This window comes from Sinohyriopsis cumingii, chromosome 13 (assembly GCF_028554795.1).
Source record: "Sinohyriopsis cumingii isolate HCF-2022 chromosome 13, ASM2855479v2, whole genome shotgun sequence".
In the NCBI taxonomy this organism is placed as follows: domain Eukaryota; kingdom Metazoa; phylum Mollusca; class Bivalvia; order Unionida; family Unionidae; genus Sinohyriopsis; species Sinohyriopsis cumingii.
The window spans coordinates 4,909,297-4,927,373 of NC_142973.1; the positions used below are offsets into that span (position 1 = coordinate 4,909,297).

Consider the following 18,077-nt stretch of genomic DNA (forward strand, 5'->3'; position numbering starts at 1 on the left):
ACATCTCTACAAAACAAGACTATTATATATGTACCAGTAATTTTTTTTAAAATCTGCTATAAAGGGATATCTGAAATTAAATTGCATAAAAATGAAGTTTATGAGGTGTAAAATCATACTCCAATGTTAAAAGTCCCTCAAAATACTCTAAAAGATTCCTGAAATTACTTTACAATGAATAATTCCCAACTCAATAGATGGAGGCCCCAAATGTTATTGTTAGTATCATCCCTGAACTAGTTTCAGGCTCCCATGACCCAGCTATGGTATTAATAGTGTTGTACCCCAGGCATGTGCTTTCGTTGTGTGGAAAAAATCTGGCTTGCAATTAGCTTGAAAAAACTATACTTGGTCAGATCTTTTGGATAAAGAACCACCTATTCCATTTTATTTATTGAATAGAAACAATATCTTGAGATAAGTAAATAAAAATGTTTTGGCTCTAAAGAAATTACCAAGCTCACCCCCACCCCCATCCTGAAAATATGATGGATGGTCCCTAATGGTTTATATCTATCTTGGTCTCTGTGCCATGTATATGGTTCATGTGACTTTACACGAGTACAGTATAAATTATATAGTAAATTAATTATTTCTAGATGATAGAAATACCTTGATTACATGATTGTAATTTCAAATATGTATAAATAATGAATCAACTGTGACTAGAACAAGAAATTGAATTTTCTTACTTTTGAAAAGGTTACCAGTACGTCGTGATCCAAATGTTGCATTTTTCGTTTTGAATAAACTCCTTAAATGTATTGTTGCAAGTTCAGATTACTCATTTATTAAGTCAGTAATTGCTATTTTGACTGGATTAACACCATTGTGTGAGGACAACTGTGCATGTGCTCACATGTACATGTTCTAAGGGTTGTTTCAAACTAGTGTTATGACTAGATGGTCTTAAACTAAGTATCAGAAAAGAGCAAAAAAAACATCAAGTTTTGTAAAATTCAACTAATAATTTATTTCCCCAGAATACTTTTTGAATATTTAAAAAAAGAACTTAAGTATTGTGAATTAAATTCCAGATAATGCTAAAAGTTCTATCACAAGTCCATATATATAAAATTCCAATTGAATTCCATTGGTATTCCAGATAAATTCTGATATTGTATGTGTTGATTTGCTTTCAGCATTGAATGTGCTGATATGCCAATAGCCTGGAGTGTGGTGATGTTCTAAGAGTCTTCAGATGTATCACAATAATATAATCCAAAATGTCATTGTCTGAGTTCACTACAATTCCAAATGTTTTAGTCCAAGACTATTATTGAGCACTTTGTATTTCCAGTGAATAATTTAAATAAATTCATACAAATTAAAAACTTAACACAACAATAAAACTGATTCTGCTTCAGATGTTAAGGCAAGTATGAATACATTTTCATGTCAACAATATGATATTAAAAAAAATAAAGACAATAATACAGCCAGAAAGAAAGTTAGCCTCCTTTCTAAAACATTTAAAGTTGTCAGGAAGTGTAGGAATTTCCAAGTGAAAAACTAGTATCCTACACTCAGAAGTAAACATGTTTATTTCCATTGATAATGATCTGAATGTTTAATCTATGCTTGTAGAGAAATATTATCTATGTACTGTGTTGTTTGGAAAATAAATGTCACTGGTCAGGTACACCATTGATTCATTTTGGACAAAGGTCAGGTACAAAATACAATTATACGTAACATACATTCATTGAGAAAAGTCAACAAGCAATACAAAATTAAATATATATATGGCCCCCAAATTGTATGTTATTGCATTGGTTTTAAAATAAAGTGGGCAAATGTCTTTTTTTTGAACATTATATATATCTATATATAAATATATATATATATATATATATATATATATATATATATATATATATATATATATATATATATATATATATATGTGTGTATATATATGTATATATATATATATATATATATATATATATATATATATATATATATATATATATATATAATGTGATTTTTGCATTTTCTGCTTGAAGATGAACTGTGTTTAAAAATAATATTAACTTGATATATACATAATGAGAAATAGAGGATACAGTTGAACTAAGACATCTCCATGCTATATGGTAGGTGGGTAAGTGGATTGGTTGGAAGTTTGAAGGTATTCATCTGTTTAATACCTGTTTCCGAAATCATTTTGTTTGAGATGTTTGTAAATATTAGTATAATTTGTTTGAAAATTCTGTTGTTCCTTTCCATTCTGCAAAATACCACTATCCCACTAATTTCGCAAAATACCAATATTAAAATTGTGTGGATCTGTTTTACTCCTCCAACTATCAATATCCAGGGTGAGGTATTGGTCTTTTGTTTGCTTGAGAAATTACTCATTCTTGTTTTAACACCTTTAGCAGAAGGATTCTTGTTGTTGTGTTCAGTATCTGATATGGGTCGAATTATTTATTCAAATTATTATTCACTAGAAGTACAAGGTGCTCTTCAATAATATTTTTATACCAGAATATTAATTTGGAATTATATTGATTGATACAAAAACATTTTCTGATTATATTATTGTAATTATTGTAATTTATCAAAAAGCTTCAGCACATCATCACACTTCAGGCCATTAGCATATTACCATATTCGAAACTACAAGTACACATTCAGCATTGGATCTTATTTGGAATACCACTGGAGTTTAATTAGAACTTTGTTTATTAGGACTGGTGATGGAACTTTTTGGACTATTTGGGATTTAATTCGCAATACTATAAGTTCTTTTTAAATTTTCCCTTTTTATTCTTGGGAAATTATTTGTTTACTTTTACAAAACTTGTTGGTTTTCAATCTTTTCTATTCGTTCAAGACGATAAAGTTGAAATAATACATTTATTTAACTATATATGCCTATCATTTTGTTTGTTTAAACTAAGATACCTATGTCCTCGTACATTTATGTAAATTTATGTTTACTGGCAACATCAATTACACTCTACTGTCACTATTGCATAGCTTTTACCTTTTCCAGGACAGTATTACCCAAATCCCATATAAAAAAAATTAATTCTCTCATAAACAATTATTCCAGAAAGATCAGGAAATATTTAGCCTAGCAAAACACAGACCCAGTCTGCTCCCTCTCCATAGGTCTGTGTGTAGTAGCCATCGTCTTTTTTAGGTTGAATCAGTTAAGTTCAGAACTTGCTGCAGAAATACTGCATTTGCTTATGTCTAAAATCCAAGTACTACTGTTGTATCAAAAGAGTATTACTTGGATTACGGTAACTGTCTTGAGAGTTTATGTGTAATTTGTTGTTTTGTTTTTAGCAGTGCTCTTGAAACTAAAGCTGTACCGATTAATCAGCCATACTCATAATCGGGCTGATTATTAGAACAATCGGTATAATCGGTATCAGCAGAAATAATTGGTGCCGATGTAAACAAATTTCCAAAATATAAATTCAGTCATAACATTCATCTTGACATGGCTTGAATTTTAAATGAGAATTAGATAGTGGAAATTAAGGAATAAACATTTGTTTTGGGGGTTAATTGAAAGACAATATATTCTTAAAAGTAAATACTTTTTAACACACTTTCTGTAAACTACCACTTTTTGTCTGCACACAACAAATTGCCAATACCATTCATGTACTCATCCCAGTCACAGCAACCAACTGTTGAACTTCCAGCATACACATTAGCATATAGCTAGACAGATTAGATAGCTAGTGAAATTTCCAACTACTATGAAACTATGACTCACTATAGTTAATCTGTTCTTTAGTCAGTACTGCAATGCTGCTAATCAACAAATAGCGGTCGGAAGGACACTGAAGCAGCTGAACACTGACATACAAATATTATGCAGCATTGATATTGTCATGCCAGCACCAGCGACGTTACCCCTGGATACCCAAGCTGCTTCAGCATGCGACTCGTAGCATGGTGCATGGATCCATCCAGCCATGTGGACAAATTAGTAGTACAGTATATCTTACTTGATTTAAAGCAATGTTTTAAGAGAGCGAATAGATTGGATTATTAATATTGACTAGTGATTGTATACTATTAAATATACTACCAAGATTATGCATAATTTCGAATTCGAAACACTGAAGTTTAGTCTGAAATTCAAAGTAAATGCAGTTGACGAGTCCAAAGCAAATTGTACATTTTGCAAAGCATGCATTTCCAGAGTTGGAAAGGATTCTAAAAACTATATGACATCAAATCTTGTCGAGCACTTGCGCTGCAATGCACATTGTCAAACATGACCTGTTTCTGGCAGATAAAAATGAAAAGGATGCTGCACAGTTAACCTCAATATCTGCAGCAACTCCTCGTACTCTGACTATTGATGCCATGCTGGACCGGAAGCAGCCATTTGCATTTGACGACCTGAGACCTATTACTTGACACAAAGCTAATGCAGAGCTCATGGCAGTAGATGTGCAACCATGTTATATTGTTGAAGACATTGGATTTTGATGTCTGATGACCAAGACAGAACCGCGCTATAAAATTCCAAGACGGAAGTACTTTTCCACATCATTCATACCTGATATGCATAAGGCGATACAAAGCAAAGTGCGTGATTTAGTTTCTGTCCAGTCTGACCTTAGTTTGACCTGTGATGCGTGGTCAGACCCGTCCAAAGACTTAGCCTTGTTGACTCTTATGGCACACTGGCTGACGAAAGACTTTCAGCGGAAACAGGAAATTTTAGCAGCAATGCCACTTGATGAATCACACACAGAAGAAAATTGGTGAGCAAACTGGACAAATTATGTGAGGAATACAACAGTCTCAAACTCAGATCCATGTTCTTCTGTGTGATGGAGGTGCAAACATAGTTAAAGCAATGTGTCTGGCTGAAATCAACAGCATTAGCTGTTTTGTTCACACGCTGCAGCTCCTTGTCAGTGATGCCATTCTGTCACAATGAGCTGTCAAAGATGTTTTGGCGATTTTGCATTCCTTAGTCGGCAAGTTCCGGCACTCCATCCTGGAACAACAGCAGCTCAAAGAGCAGCAGGAAAAATTTGGCATTGCCCATAAGAAACTTGTCCAGGATGTTCAGACACGCTGAAATTCTAAATGCAATATGTTGGTTTCATTATATGAACAAAAACAAGTCTTGTGGGCTTACGCTACTCTCTATGACCTGCCTAGCATAACAGCTCATCAGTTGGTCTTGATTAACAATATTGTGGACACGTTAGGCCCATTCGGCGGACATTACCAAGGAAGTAAGTGATAGCCAAACATCAGTATCCGTCATTCTTCCTATGCTGAAAATGGTCCGAATGTTGCTATCTTGAGAGCATGAAGTGAGTAAAGGTATTCAGACAATGCGCCGTGATATGTTGACATCACTAAACACACGCTTTGCTGACTTTGCCAGCAACAAGAAGCTTGTCTCAGCCATCATCTTGGATCCACGATTCAAACATCGGCTATTCAGCGAAGACTTACTTGTGACCAGATCCAAAGACTGGCTTAGAGCAGAATGCATCATAGTTATGTTAGCTGACAAGCAGGAGAAACCCCTGACCAAAAAAAGAAAAACTGAAACTGAAACAAATGTCACTGGACCATCAATGACGCGTCTCCAGGATTTGTTTGCTGTGGCCTGTGATGAACCTGTCCATACTGTCAATGAAACAACCCACTTAGATAACGCCATTGACGCGATGCTTAAATTGTATCAGGCCAGCCCTCTGTTGCCATGAGAAGAAGACATATACAGCTGATGGAATGCTCACAGGTTTCAGTTCCCTTACTTGGCCAAATTAGCTAGATGGTATTTGTCTGCACCAGCTTCAAGCGTTCCAGGCAAGCAGCTGTTTAGTATCGCAGGTCAGATTTTGTCGGATTTTTTTGGATCGTTACATGGTGAGAAGGGAGAAATGTTACTGGTGCTTAAATACAACCTACCTCAACTATTCTTTCAGTATTAGCTGCAGCCAGCATACAGTAACATCTAACTTTAGTCTTAAATTATTATTGGGCTATCGTTATTAACATTTTTTAGTTATTTATTGAAATCTCGTAATGGCGACCTGCATCACTGAATGTAAGTTAAAAGACTAGCTTAATACATTTTCATTCATTTATTTCTTGAATTTGCAAACCATAAGATTTATCAGTGTTTTAAAGTTTTTCAAGTTTTATGTTTGTGTGTTTGTTGTTTTCTATAAATTGCAATGTAATTACAATGTACTTTTTATCCGGTTTCTGTTTGTATAGAAGTTCAAATCCACTTGCCGCGTAAACAACCTTGTTATAACTCACACGACAAAATACCTTTATGCTAATAGGTTTATGTTTCTGAACTAGTCATTGTTATTAAACAAATAATAATGAAATAATCAGTCAAATAATCGGTATCAGCAATTTTAATAATCGGCTATACGTGGTATTGGCATAATCGGCAAAAAGTGACATCGGTACAGCTTTACTTGTAGCTTTACCTCTTCCATCGGTGATCAGGCAATTCATATTGTTTTCTTTGAATTCATTTGTATTTGTTATAATTTGTTATAATTGGTATTATTATGAACTATTCCATAGAAATGGTCTCCCAGTCATCAGTGTAATTTATTGCGACTTCCACTTCAGTCTTTTTAATTAGTGAACATCTGGTTTGATGATCCAGTGATTAATGTTTTATGTTGATTGTTGGATTCTGGGACAGAGTAGACAGAATGCTGGCCTTGTTGGAGGCATTTAGAGCCAAGACTTTCTTATTGACTTGCCTGTATCTGTCCCTTCTTGAGGCCTTGAACTCCATTGCAGACCTGGCTACCCAAGGAAGACTGAACTTAAACTTCCTCCATCTTCTCCTTCTGGTGAACTGGAAGCCACACTTGAATCCTCAGTCAGCTGTCTAAGAGATTTTCACCACCTTCACAACTTGTGTTCATTGGAAATTCAGGACTGGTTTCTGTCCCTTTTTCCCATGCAAGTCCCAAAACCCCACTTTTGTCTGTTCATGGATGTGGCACATTCAGTTGGGGTACTCTCTTGGAACTATTGGCTATTTCTTCAGGGTTTATGGTCCTGGGAAAAATGCTTATTCCATTTAGAAAATGGAATGAGTGCAGTATTTTTAGCCCTATAGGGACTAAATAGCAAGCTTCCCTTTTACATTTCCCAAGTCCCAGACCAGAGCCCTGGGCAGTGGACACTTGTCTCTTCGTTTATGACTTCCAACCATTCTTCAGGATGATTCTGCAAGTATTGCACTAAGTCAGGAGCTCCATGGCTCCTTTTTTGGTTTCCCCTCTGTAGCCCCCGTGATCATGGTTTATTGATCTTTACTTGCTGGTAGACCAGCACAGGACATTACCTCAGAGGAGGGACCTTCTGTCACAGCACAGGGGCTTTCTTCTTAAAAAAACCCAGCCCACAGAGTCTCTACCCTCATGCTTGGCTCATTTCAAGCCATCTACCAGCACAAATATATGAAATTGGCATCAGTTAGTCTCGAGAGACGATGTAAGTGTGCACTTAAGAGACATCCTTGAAGCGGAGATGTGGCTGTCCGACAGAGGCAAGTTTCAAATAAAAAAGGTCATTGGGCATCTGTCTATCATCCATCCGACATACATGGCCCAGCTATCAGATACAACATTGGTGGAGGAGTGTGATCATGCTGGGAATTTGGCACATTCATGTACCTCATTGTTTGTTACTCAATCACTCCAGGTGATCCAGAGTATGCGTAAGAGGCATTGCATGTGAAAGGCACACGCTGGTTTTCTTTAGGCTGATGGTCAACCCAAACTCATCGCATGCTTTAGCAAAGCGGTCCATCAGGCGCTGTAGTTCATCTTTTGTGTGAGTGGCTAGAGCAGCATGTCTGCAAAGTGCATGTCCCTGATGGTTGCTTCTCATACTTTGCTCTTTGCCTTCAGTCATGCTAGGTTGAACAGTCTGCCATCTGATTGTAGGTAGATCCCTTTCGTTGGTCATCCCAAAGGTTTGCTTGAGCAGGACAGTGAAGAAGATGCCGAAGAGCATGGGGGTAAGGAAGCAGCCCTGTTTCATTCCCCTGCAGATGTCGAATGGTTTGGACATTGAGCCTTCGTGCTGCACTGTGCCTTTCATGTCATCGTGGAAGGACTGAATCATACTTAGCAGCTTTGGAGGGCATCCAGTCCTCGCCAGGGTTGTGAAGAGTCCGTCTCTGCTGACCAGATTGAACGCCTTGGTGAGGTATATAAAGGCCAGGAAGAGGGGTCTGTGTTGTTTTCTGCATTTCTCCTGCAGTTGCCTGATGGAGAAGATCATGTCGATTGTGGACCTCTCTGCCCGGAACCCACACTGCAGCTCTGGATACACTCTGTGAGCAAGTCTGTTTAGGCTGACTCGTGTGAAGACTTTACCCACAATGCTGAGAAGAGAAATGCCCCTGTAGTTGCAGTCACTTCTGTCGCCCTTGTTCTTGTACAGGGTTACAATGCTGGCATCTCTCATGTCCTGAGGCACTGCACCCTCATCCCAGCACTGGTGGAGGAGGTCATGCAGGTGGGTGAGCAGCACGCTGCAGCCACACTTGATGACTTCTGCTGGAATGCCATCCTTCCCTGGGGCTTTACCTAAGGACATTTTCTCTAAGGCCTTCTTAGTTCTGCCACAGTAGGTTTCTCATCCAGTTTGGGCACGAGAGGGAGGTTTTCAATGGCTTTGAGGGTTTTGTTGGTCATTTGGTTCTCTCTGGAGTATAGTTCAGAATAGTACTCTACCCAACGCTCCATCTGCTTGCCCTTGTCATGGATGGTATTACCCGTGGCAGACTTTGATGATGCTGTCATTTTCTTTGTGGGACCCATTGCTTTCTCTATGCCATCGTACATACCTCTGATGTTTCCGGTATCTGCTGATGACTGGATGCTCTGACAGAGCTGAAGCCAGTATTTGTTGGCACACTGCCATGAAAACCTCTGCACTTTGCTTCTGGTAGACCTGTATGCCTGTAGCATCCTCTGACAGGGGAATCGTTTGTATTCTAGGTGAGCACTGTGACACTTTTCTATGGCTGGCATGAGTGTGGTGGAGTAAGCCTCAAACTAGTCATTGTTCCTTGACTGCTTCTTATCAAAGATCCATGTGGCTGTGATCCCATCTTTCTTTGGCACTGACATTGGGAGGTTCTGAATCAAACATCTTAGAGAGGGCATAAGTGAATTCCTCAGCCTTGTCTGGATATGACATCTTGCTAATATCAGTGCCTAGAGCGGTGGATCTTCTTCAGCTGAAGCTTCATTTTGCAGCACACCAGCGAGTGGTCAGTGGTGCAGTCAGCGCTGTGGAAGGTACGGGTCAGAACCACACCATTCATGGTGGACTGTCTCGTAACGATCAAGCCCAGCTGGTGCCAGCATTTAGACTGGGGTTGCCTCCAAGACACTTTATGCTGTGGATTTGTCTGAAATAATGAATTGGTGATGCTGAGGTCTTGGTATCAGCATACCTCTAGGAGTCGCTGCCCGTTCTCATTCAACGTGGAATGAATTACCCACTGAACTTAGACACAAAGACACAGTGATCCCATTCAAGAGTGCTCTCAAAACTCACTTATTTCGACTGCAAGAACAAACTTAAAGACCTAATAATGTTTCCTACCTTAAATATTCTCAGCATGTTTTTATTTTTATTTTTGTTTTCTAATTTCATGGTGTTTGTTTTTGTAATCATATCATTATGTTTTTTTATCTTATAGGTGTTGTCTAATGTTGTGAAGTGCTTTAGAGCTTCTAAAGATTAGGCGCTATACAAAGTCCTCATTACTATTATTATTATTATTATCTTCCCAACGCCAAACTTGCCAAGACAGGAAGGCCAAGAGTCATGGTCGGCACCCACCCTAGTGATGAAGTCGCCCAGTTATATTCAGTTCTCTTCCTTGGGAATTTTGTTGATGATCTAGTCTAACTCATCCTTAGGTATCGGCGGTGGCACTTAGTGTGGGAGTGTAAACACTGATCAGGTTGACAGGCCCTGTTGTGTGGAGGTGGAGGGATTGCAGTCTTCCTTTTCCTTGTTGGCAAGGTTCTGTCATCCCCAGCGGAGATTTGATGGTGAATCCAACACCAAACTCTCTGGCTTCGTTGGTGCTCTTTCCTTGCCAGAAGAACTTGTAGTTCTTTTCTCTGAGGGACCCGGAATTTGGTAGCCGTGTCTCCTGTAGTGAGACGATGTTGACCTGGAGCCCTGCAGGTTCATCATTGATGATTGAAGTCTTTCAAACATCACATATTGTCTGGAGATCATCTGAGAGCCCAGTCAGCATGGTCCGGACATTCCAGGTACCTAGCTTGAGGATCGGAGGTTTCCTTGTTGGTTTCGTTTGTTATTTCTTGATGCAGTAGTTTCAGTCTGCTTGTCAGGTACTTGCATACCTTAAGCCCTACACACACAGCAAGGCAGGTGAACTGTGGCAGGATGGCACCTTATTGGCTGGGGGCTGCCCAGCTTGAGGTGGGCAGTAGCTGTCCAGTGAGACCTGTTGGTCTCTCCCACCGTCAGAAGCAACCTGTGGCATCTGACTCTACGCCAATCGAGCGGTGATTTATAACTGGTAAACTGCTGCTTCCCGTGTTGTGTCAATGCTGTGAAGCAAAGCTGGAGTGTCCAGGGTGCAAGCCTGGGCAGGGTGATATGGAGAATCAGCTGTTGCCCATGCAGCTGATTTCTCCTCTCCACGCAGCTGATTGATCAAAGGGAAAGGACAAGCCGATACATCATGGCACCAGTGACGTTGCATGAGTTGCCGAGATGACACTGAAAGCAATGCCAAGTCGCCTTAGGGACTCTGTCTCTGGATTATATGTTGGAGTTTACTCCCTTAGCTTTTCCCATGAGAGGGGATAGTCGCAAGGTAGCCAAGGTTTGAAGTCTGAGTTTACCTTCTCCTAGATGGGTGACCACCCAAGTTTAACAAGTCCCATCTGCCCAAAGCTTCTGGTTTTGAGGCGCTAGAAACTCACCTGTCATCCCTTTTCCAGTCAGTTTAAACAGGTTCTGCCAGGCTTTGTTAAGCCACTCATGAAGGCCTGGAGCTGGATTTGGTCATCAGAGGCTCTATCAGACGCCAACCATTTGGGGGATTAAAATAATTAGTGTGATAATTCTGTGCTTCCATTCCATTTTGCAAAATACCAGTATCCAAAGAGGTATTTTGACAAAAAAGAATAGGTATGAGTCAATTGGATCATGTAGGCATTCGGTACTGAGTATTGTCAGGTATAGGTGTCGTTTTTTAGAATTTGATCACGCAACTTTATATGGAGATAATTCACTTTATTTTGTTCCTCATCAATCAATATTTCTTTGAACTACATTCTGACATACCAACCAAGAAGTGCATGTGACAAAAATTGTGTTAAAGTATGTCAGCATTTTTAGACTAGGCCAATCAAGAGGTAAACAGAGTTATGTACCTATCCCAGTAAGGCATAACAGTTGCATACCACCCCATTTAGATTACTGTAATACAGTATGGGGTGATTCAAATGATAATTCATGGATGCACCTGGGCATCATTAAATATATTACCTATCCATCAGGCACTAATGGCCCAGTTTAACAATACCTGAAAATAATGCTCAGGGCTTATCTCATATAATCACGCAATTCCAAAATGAGGCTCTCATTCATAATGTGAGAAATATATATATTATAGCCTAGAGGATTTATGGTGTTTAACTGTCAAACAATTAAAAGAAATCTTAAATCTGAACAACAGAAGTGTCAGTGGGCAAACTGGCTTGCTAGAATTGTACACCCTATGTACTAATTTGCAGGAAAAAGCATGCCTTGCAGTTAAAATAATAGGAATAGAGAGATGGTGACATCCAACATTTAACAATCTGTTATAGTTCTCCGAAGATGCTCATTGGACAAGAGATGTAAATTTTTTTACAAGCAATGAATTTCCATTAGATTTATGACTACATGTATTTGGTAGAGAAAACAAAAAACGGTGATGAAAAGTTTCAAGGAACAGACCTTGCTTGCGAATGTGAAAAGTGATTACATCCATGAAAAGTAAAATACCCAAACTCTAGAATAATATTACTTAAAATTAAAATACCAAACTTTAGAATAACTTTATTTTAACTAAAATAACAAACTATAGAATAATGTTATGTAAATTAAAATACCCAAACAGTAGAATAATATTACTTTAAATTGAATTTGTTTAGAAAATTGTCAGACTTAGATCCAGGATTCTGAAAATAGATTTATGTCAACATTTTCAGGGTTTGAAACTAACAACAGTCTGTTAGTCAGAGACTTGTACATTTCACTACAGACTACATTGGTTTTAGTCTAATGGGACTAAGAATTTTGTTATTTTAAATTTAAATTATACTGAAAGGGTGAAGATGGCTGCTGCCTTCTGAACCTGCAAGGATAGTGCTTGTTTTTCCACTGATTATAGTTACAGTTGATTTAAACTACATACATCTAAACATCCTTTGATGGCTAAATTGTATGCACTTCTAAACATGCTTTAATGGCTAAATTGTATGCACCTCTAAACATGCTTTGATGGCTAAATTGTATGCACCTCTAAACATGCTTTGGTGGCTAAATTGTATACACCTCTAAACATGCTTTGATGGCTAAATTGTATACACCTCTAAACATGCTTTGGTGGCTAAATTGTATGCACCTCTAAACATGCTTTGATGACTAAATTGTATGCACCTCTAAACATGTTTTGATGGCTAAATTGTATACACCTCTAAACATGCTTTGATGGCTAAATTGTATACACCTCTAAACATGCTTTGATGGCTAAATTGTATATACCTCTAAACATGCTTTGATGACTAAATTGTATACACCTCTAAACATGCTTTGATGGCTAAATTGTATGCACCTCTAAACATGCTTTGATAGCTAAATTGTATACACCTCTAAACATGCTTTGATGGCTAAATTGTATACACCTCTAAACATGCTTTGATGGCTAAATTGTATGCACCTCTAAACATGCTTTAATGGCTAAATTGTATGCACCTCTAAACATGCTTTGATGGCTAAATTGTATACAACTCTAAGCATGCTTTGATGGCTAAATTGTATGCACCTCTAAACATGCTTTGATGGCTAAATTGTATGCACCTCTAAACATGCTTTGATGGCTAAATTGTATGCACCTCTAAACATGCTTTGATGGCTAAATTGTATACACCTCTAAACATGCTTTGATGGCTAAATTGTATATACCTCTAAACATGCTTTGATGGCTAAATTTGTATACACCTCTAAACATGCTTTAATGGCTAAATTGTATATACCTCTAAACATGCTTTGATGGCTAAATTGTATGCACCTCTAAACATGCTTTGATGACTAAATTGTATGCACCTCTAAACATGCTTTGATGGCTGAATTATATGCACCTCTGAGCATGCTTTGATGACTAAATTGTATGCACCTCTAAACATGCTTTGATGGCTAAATTGTATGCACCTCTAAACATGCTTTAATGGCTAAATTGTATGCACCTCTAAACATGCTTTGATGGCTAAATTGTATGCACCTCTAAACATGCTTTAATGGCTAAATTTTATGCGCCTCTAAACATGCTTTAATGACTAAATTGTATACACCTCTAGACATGCTTTAATGGCTAAATTGTATGCACCTCTAAACATGCTTTGGTGGCTAAATTGTATACACCTCTAAACATGCTTTGATGGCTAAATTGTATACACCTCTAAACATGCTTTGATGGCTAAATTGTATGCACCTCTAAACATGCTTTGATGACTAAATTGTATGCACCTCTAAACATGTTTTGATGGCTAAATTGTATACACCTCTAAACATGCTTTGATGGCTAAATTGTATGCACCTCTAAACATGTTTTGATGGCTAAATTGTATACACCTCTAAACATGCTTTGATGGCTAAATTGTATACACCTCTAAACATGCTTTGATGGCTAAATTGTATATACCTCTAAACATGCTTTGATGACTAAATTGTATACACCTCTAAACATGCTTTGATGGCTAAATTGTATGCACCTCTAAACATGCTTTAATGGCTAAATTGTATGCACCTCTAAACATGCTTTGATGGCTAAATTGTATACAACTCTAAACATGCTTTGATGGCTAAATTGTATACAACTCTAAGCATGCTTTGATGGCTAAATTGTATGCACCTCTAAACATGCTTTGATGGCTAAATTGTATGCACCTCTAAACATGCTTTGATGGCTAAATTGTATGCACCTCTAAACATGCTTTGATGGCTAAATTGTATACACCTCTAAACATGCTTTGATGGCTAAATTGTATATACCTCTAAACATGCTTTGATGGCTAAATTTGTATACACCTCTAAACATGCTTTAATGGCTAAATTGTATATACCTCTAAACATGCTTTGATGGCTAAATTGTATGCACCTCTAAACATGCTTTGATGACTAAATTGTATGCACCTCTAAACATGCTTTGATGGCTGAATTATATGCACCTCTGAACATGCTTTGATGACTAAATTGTATGCACCTCTAAACATGCTTTGATGGCTAAATTGTATGCACCTCTAAACATGCTTTAATGGCTAAATTGTATGCACCTCTAAACATGCTTTGGTGGCTAAATTGTATGCACCTCTAAACATGCTTTAATGGCTAAATTTTATGCGCCTCTAAACATGCTTTAATGACTAAATTGTATACACCTCTAGACATGCTTTAATGGCTAAATTGTATGCACCTCTAAACATGCTTTAATGGCTAAATTGTATGCACCTCTAAACATGCTTTGATGGCTAAATTGTATATACCTCTAAACATGCTTTAATGGCTAAATTGTATGCACCTCTAAACATGCTTTGATGGCTAAATTGTATGCACCTCTAAACATGCTTTAATGGCTAAATTGTATGCACCTCTAAACATGCTTTAATGACTAAATTGTATACACCTCTAGACATGCTTTAATGGCTAAATTGTATGCACCTCTAAACATGCTTTAATGGCTAAATTGTATGCACCTCTAAACATGCTTTAATGGCTAAATTGTTTATACCTCTAAACATGCTTTGATGGCTAAATTGTATACACCTCTAAACATGCTTTAATGGCTAAATTGTATGCACCTCTAAACATGCTTTAATGGCTAAATTGTATGCACCTCTAAACATGCTTTAATGGCTAAATTGTATGCACCTCTAAACATGCTTTGATGGCTAAATTGTATGCACCTCTAAACATGCTTTGATGGCTAAATTGTATATACCTCTAAACATGCTTTAATGGCTAAATTGTATGCACCTCTAAACATGCTTTAATGGCTAAATTGTATGCACCTCTAAACATGCTTTAATGGCTAAATTGTATGCACCTCTAAACATGCTGTAATGGCTAAATTGTATGCACCTCTAAACATGCTTTGATGGCTAAATTGTATATACCTCTAAACATGCTTTAATGGCTAAATTGTATGCACCTCTAAACATGCTTTGATGGCTAAATTGTATGCACCTCTAAACATGCTTTAATGGCTAAACTGTATGCACCTCTAAACATGCTTTAATGACTAAATTGTATACACCGCTAAACATGCTTTGATGGCTAAATTGTATACAACTCTAAACATGCTTTGATGGCTAAATTGTATGCACCTCTAAACATGCTTTAATGGCTAAATTGTATGCACCTCTAAACATGCTTTAATGGCTAAATTGTATGCACCTCTAAACATGCTTTGATGGCTAAATTGTATATACCTCTAAACATGCTTTAATGGCTAAATTGTATGCACCTCTAAACATGCTTTAATGGCTAAATTGTATGCACCTCTAAACATGCTTTGATGGCTAAATTGTATATACCTCTAAACATGCTTTAATGGCTAAATTGTATGCACCTCTAAACATGCTTTAATGGCTAAATTGTATACACCTCTAAACATGCTTTAATGGCTAAATTTTATGCACCTCTAGACATGCTTTAATGGCTAAATTGTATGCACCTCTAAACATGCTTTGATGGCTAAATTGTATACAACTCTAAACATGCTTTGATGGCTAAATTGTATACAACTCTAAACATGCTTTAATGACTAAATTGTATACACCTCTAGACATGCTTTAATGGCTAAATTGTATGCACCTCTAAACATGCTTTGATGGCTAAATTGTATGCACCTCTAAACATGCTTTGATGGCTAAATTGTATGCACCTCTAAACATGCTTTGATGGCTAAATTGTATACACCTCTAAACATGCTTTGATGGCTAAATTGTATACACCTCTAAACATGCTTTGATGGCTAAATTGTATTTACCTCTAAACATGCTTTGATGGCTAAATTGTATGCACCTCTAAACATGCTTTGATGACTAAATTGTATGCACCTCTAAACATGCTTTGATGGCTGAATTAGATGCACCTCTGAACATGCTTTGATGACTAAATTGTATACACCTCTAAACATGCTTTAATGGCTAAATTGTATGCACCTCTAAACATGCTTTGATGGCTAAATTGTATGCACCTCTAAACATGCTTTGATGGCTAAATTGTATATACCTCTAAACATGCTTTAATGGCTAAATTGTATGCACCTGTAAACATGCTTTGATGGCTAAATTGTATGCACCTCTAGACATGCTTTAATGGCTAAATTGTATGCACCTCTAAACATGCTTTGATGGCTAAATTGTATACAACTCTAAACATGCTTTGATGGCTAAATTGTATACAACTCTAAACATGCTTTAATGACTAAATTGTATACACCTCTAGACATGCTTTAATGGCTAAATTGTAAGCACCTCTAAACATGCTTAGATGGCTAAATTGTATGCACCTCTAAACATGCTTTGATGGCTAAATTGTATGCACCTCTAAATTTGCTTTGATGGCTAAATTGTATACACCTCTAAACATGCTTTGATGGCTAAATTGTATACACCTCTAAACATGCTTTGATGGCTAAATTGTATACACCTCTAAACATGCTTTAATGGCTAAATTGTATGCACCTCTAAACATGCTTTAATGGCTAAATTGTATGCACCTCTAAACATGCTTTAATGGCTAAATTGTATACACCGCTAAACATGCTTTGATGGCTAAATTGTATGCATCTCTAAACATGCTTTAATGACTAAATTGTATACACCTCTAGACGTGCTTTAATGGCTAAATTGTATGCACTTCTAAACATGCTTTAATGGCTAAATTGTATGCACCTCTAAACATGCTTTGATGGCTAAATTGTATATACCTCTAAACATGCTTTAATGGCTAAATTGTATGTACCTCTAAACATGCTTTAATGACTAAATTGTGTGCACCTCTAAACATGCTTTAATGGCTAAATTGTATACACCTCTAAACATGCTTTGATGGCTAAATTGTATGCACCTCTAAACATGCTTTAATGGCTAAATTGTATGCACCTCTAAACATGCTTTGATGGCTAAATTGTATATACCTCTAAACATGCTTTAATGGCTAAATTGTATGCACCTCAAAACATGCTTTGATGGCTAAATTGTATGCACCTCTAAACATGCTTTAATGGCTAAATTGTATGCACCTCTAAACATGCTTTAATGGCTAAATTGTATACACCTCTAAACATGCTTTAATGGCTAAATTGTATGCACCTGTAAACATGCTTTAATGGCTAAATTGTATACACCTCTAAACATGCTTTGATGGCTAAATTGTATATACCGCTAGACATGCTTTAATGGCTAAATTGTATGCACCTCTAAACATGCTTTAATGGCTAAATTGTATGCACCTCTAAACATGCTTTAATGGCTAAATTGTATACACCGCTAAACATGCTTTGATGGCTAAATTGTATGCACCTCTAAACATGCTTTAATGGCTAAATTGTATACACCGCTAAACATGCTTTGATGGCTAAATTGTATGCACCTCTAAACATGCTTTAATGGCTAAATTGTATACATCTCTAAACATGCTTTGATGGCTAAATTGTATGCACCTCTAAACATGCTTTAATGGCTAAATTGTATGCACCTCAAAACATGCTTTGATGGCTAAATTGTATACACCTCTAAGCATGCTTTGATGGC

The 18,077-nt window shown here is 37.1% G+C and overlaps 1 protein-coding gene across 3 annotated transcripts in view; it reads left to right on the forward strand.

Moving 5' to 3' along the window:
• The window catches only part of LOC149784878 (peroxisomal leader peptide-processing protease-like), a 60,241-nt gene that overhangs the window by 3,101 nt on the left and 39,063 nt on the right, over positions 1–18,077 (forward strand). The window lies entirely within an intron of this gene.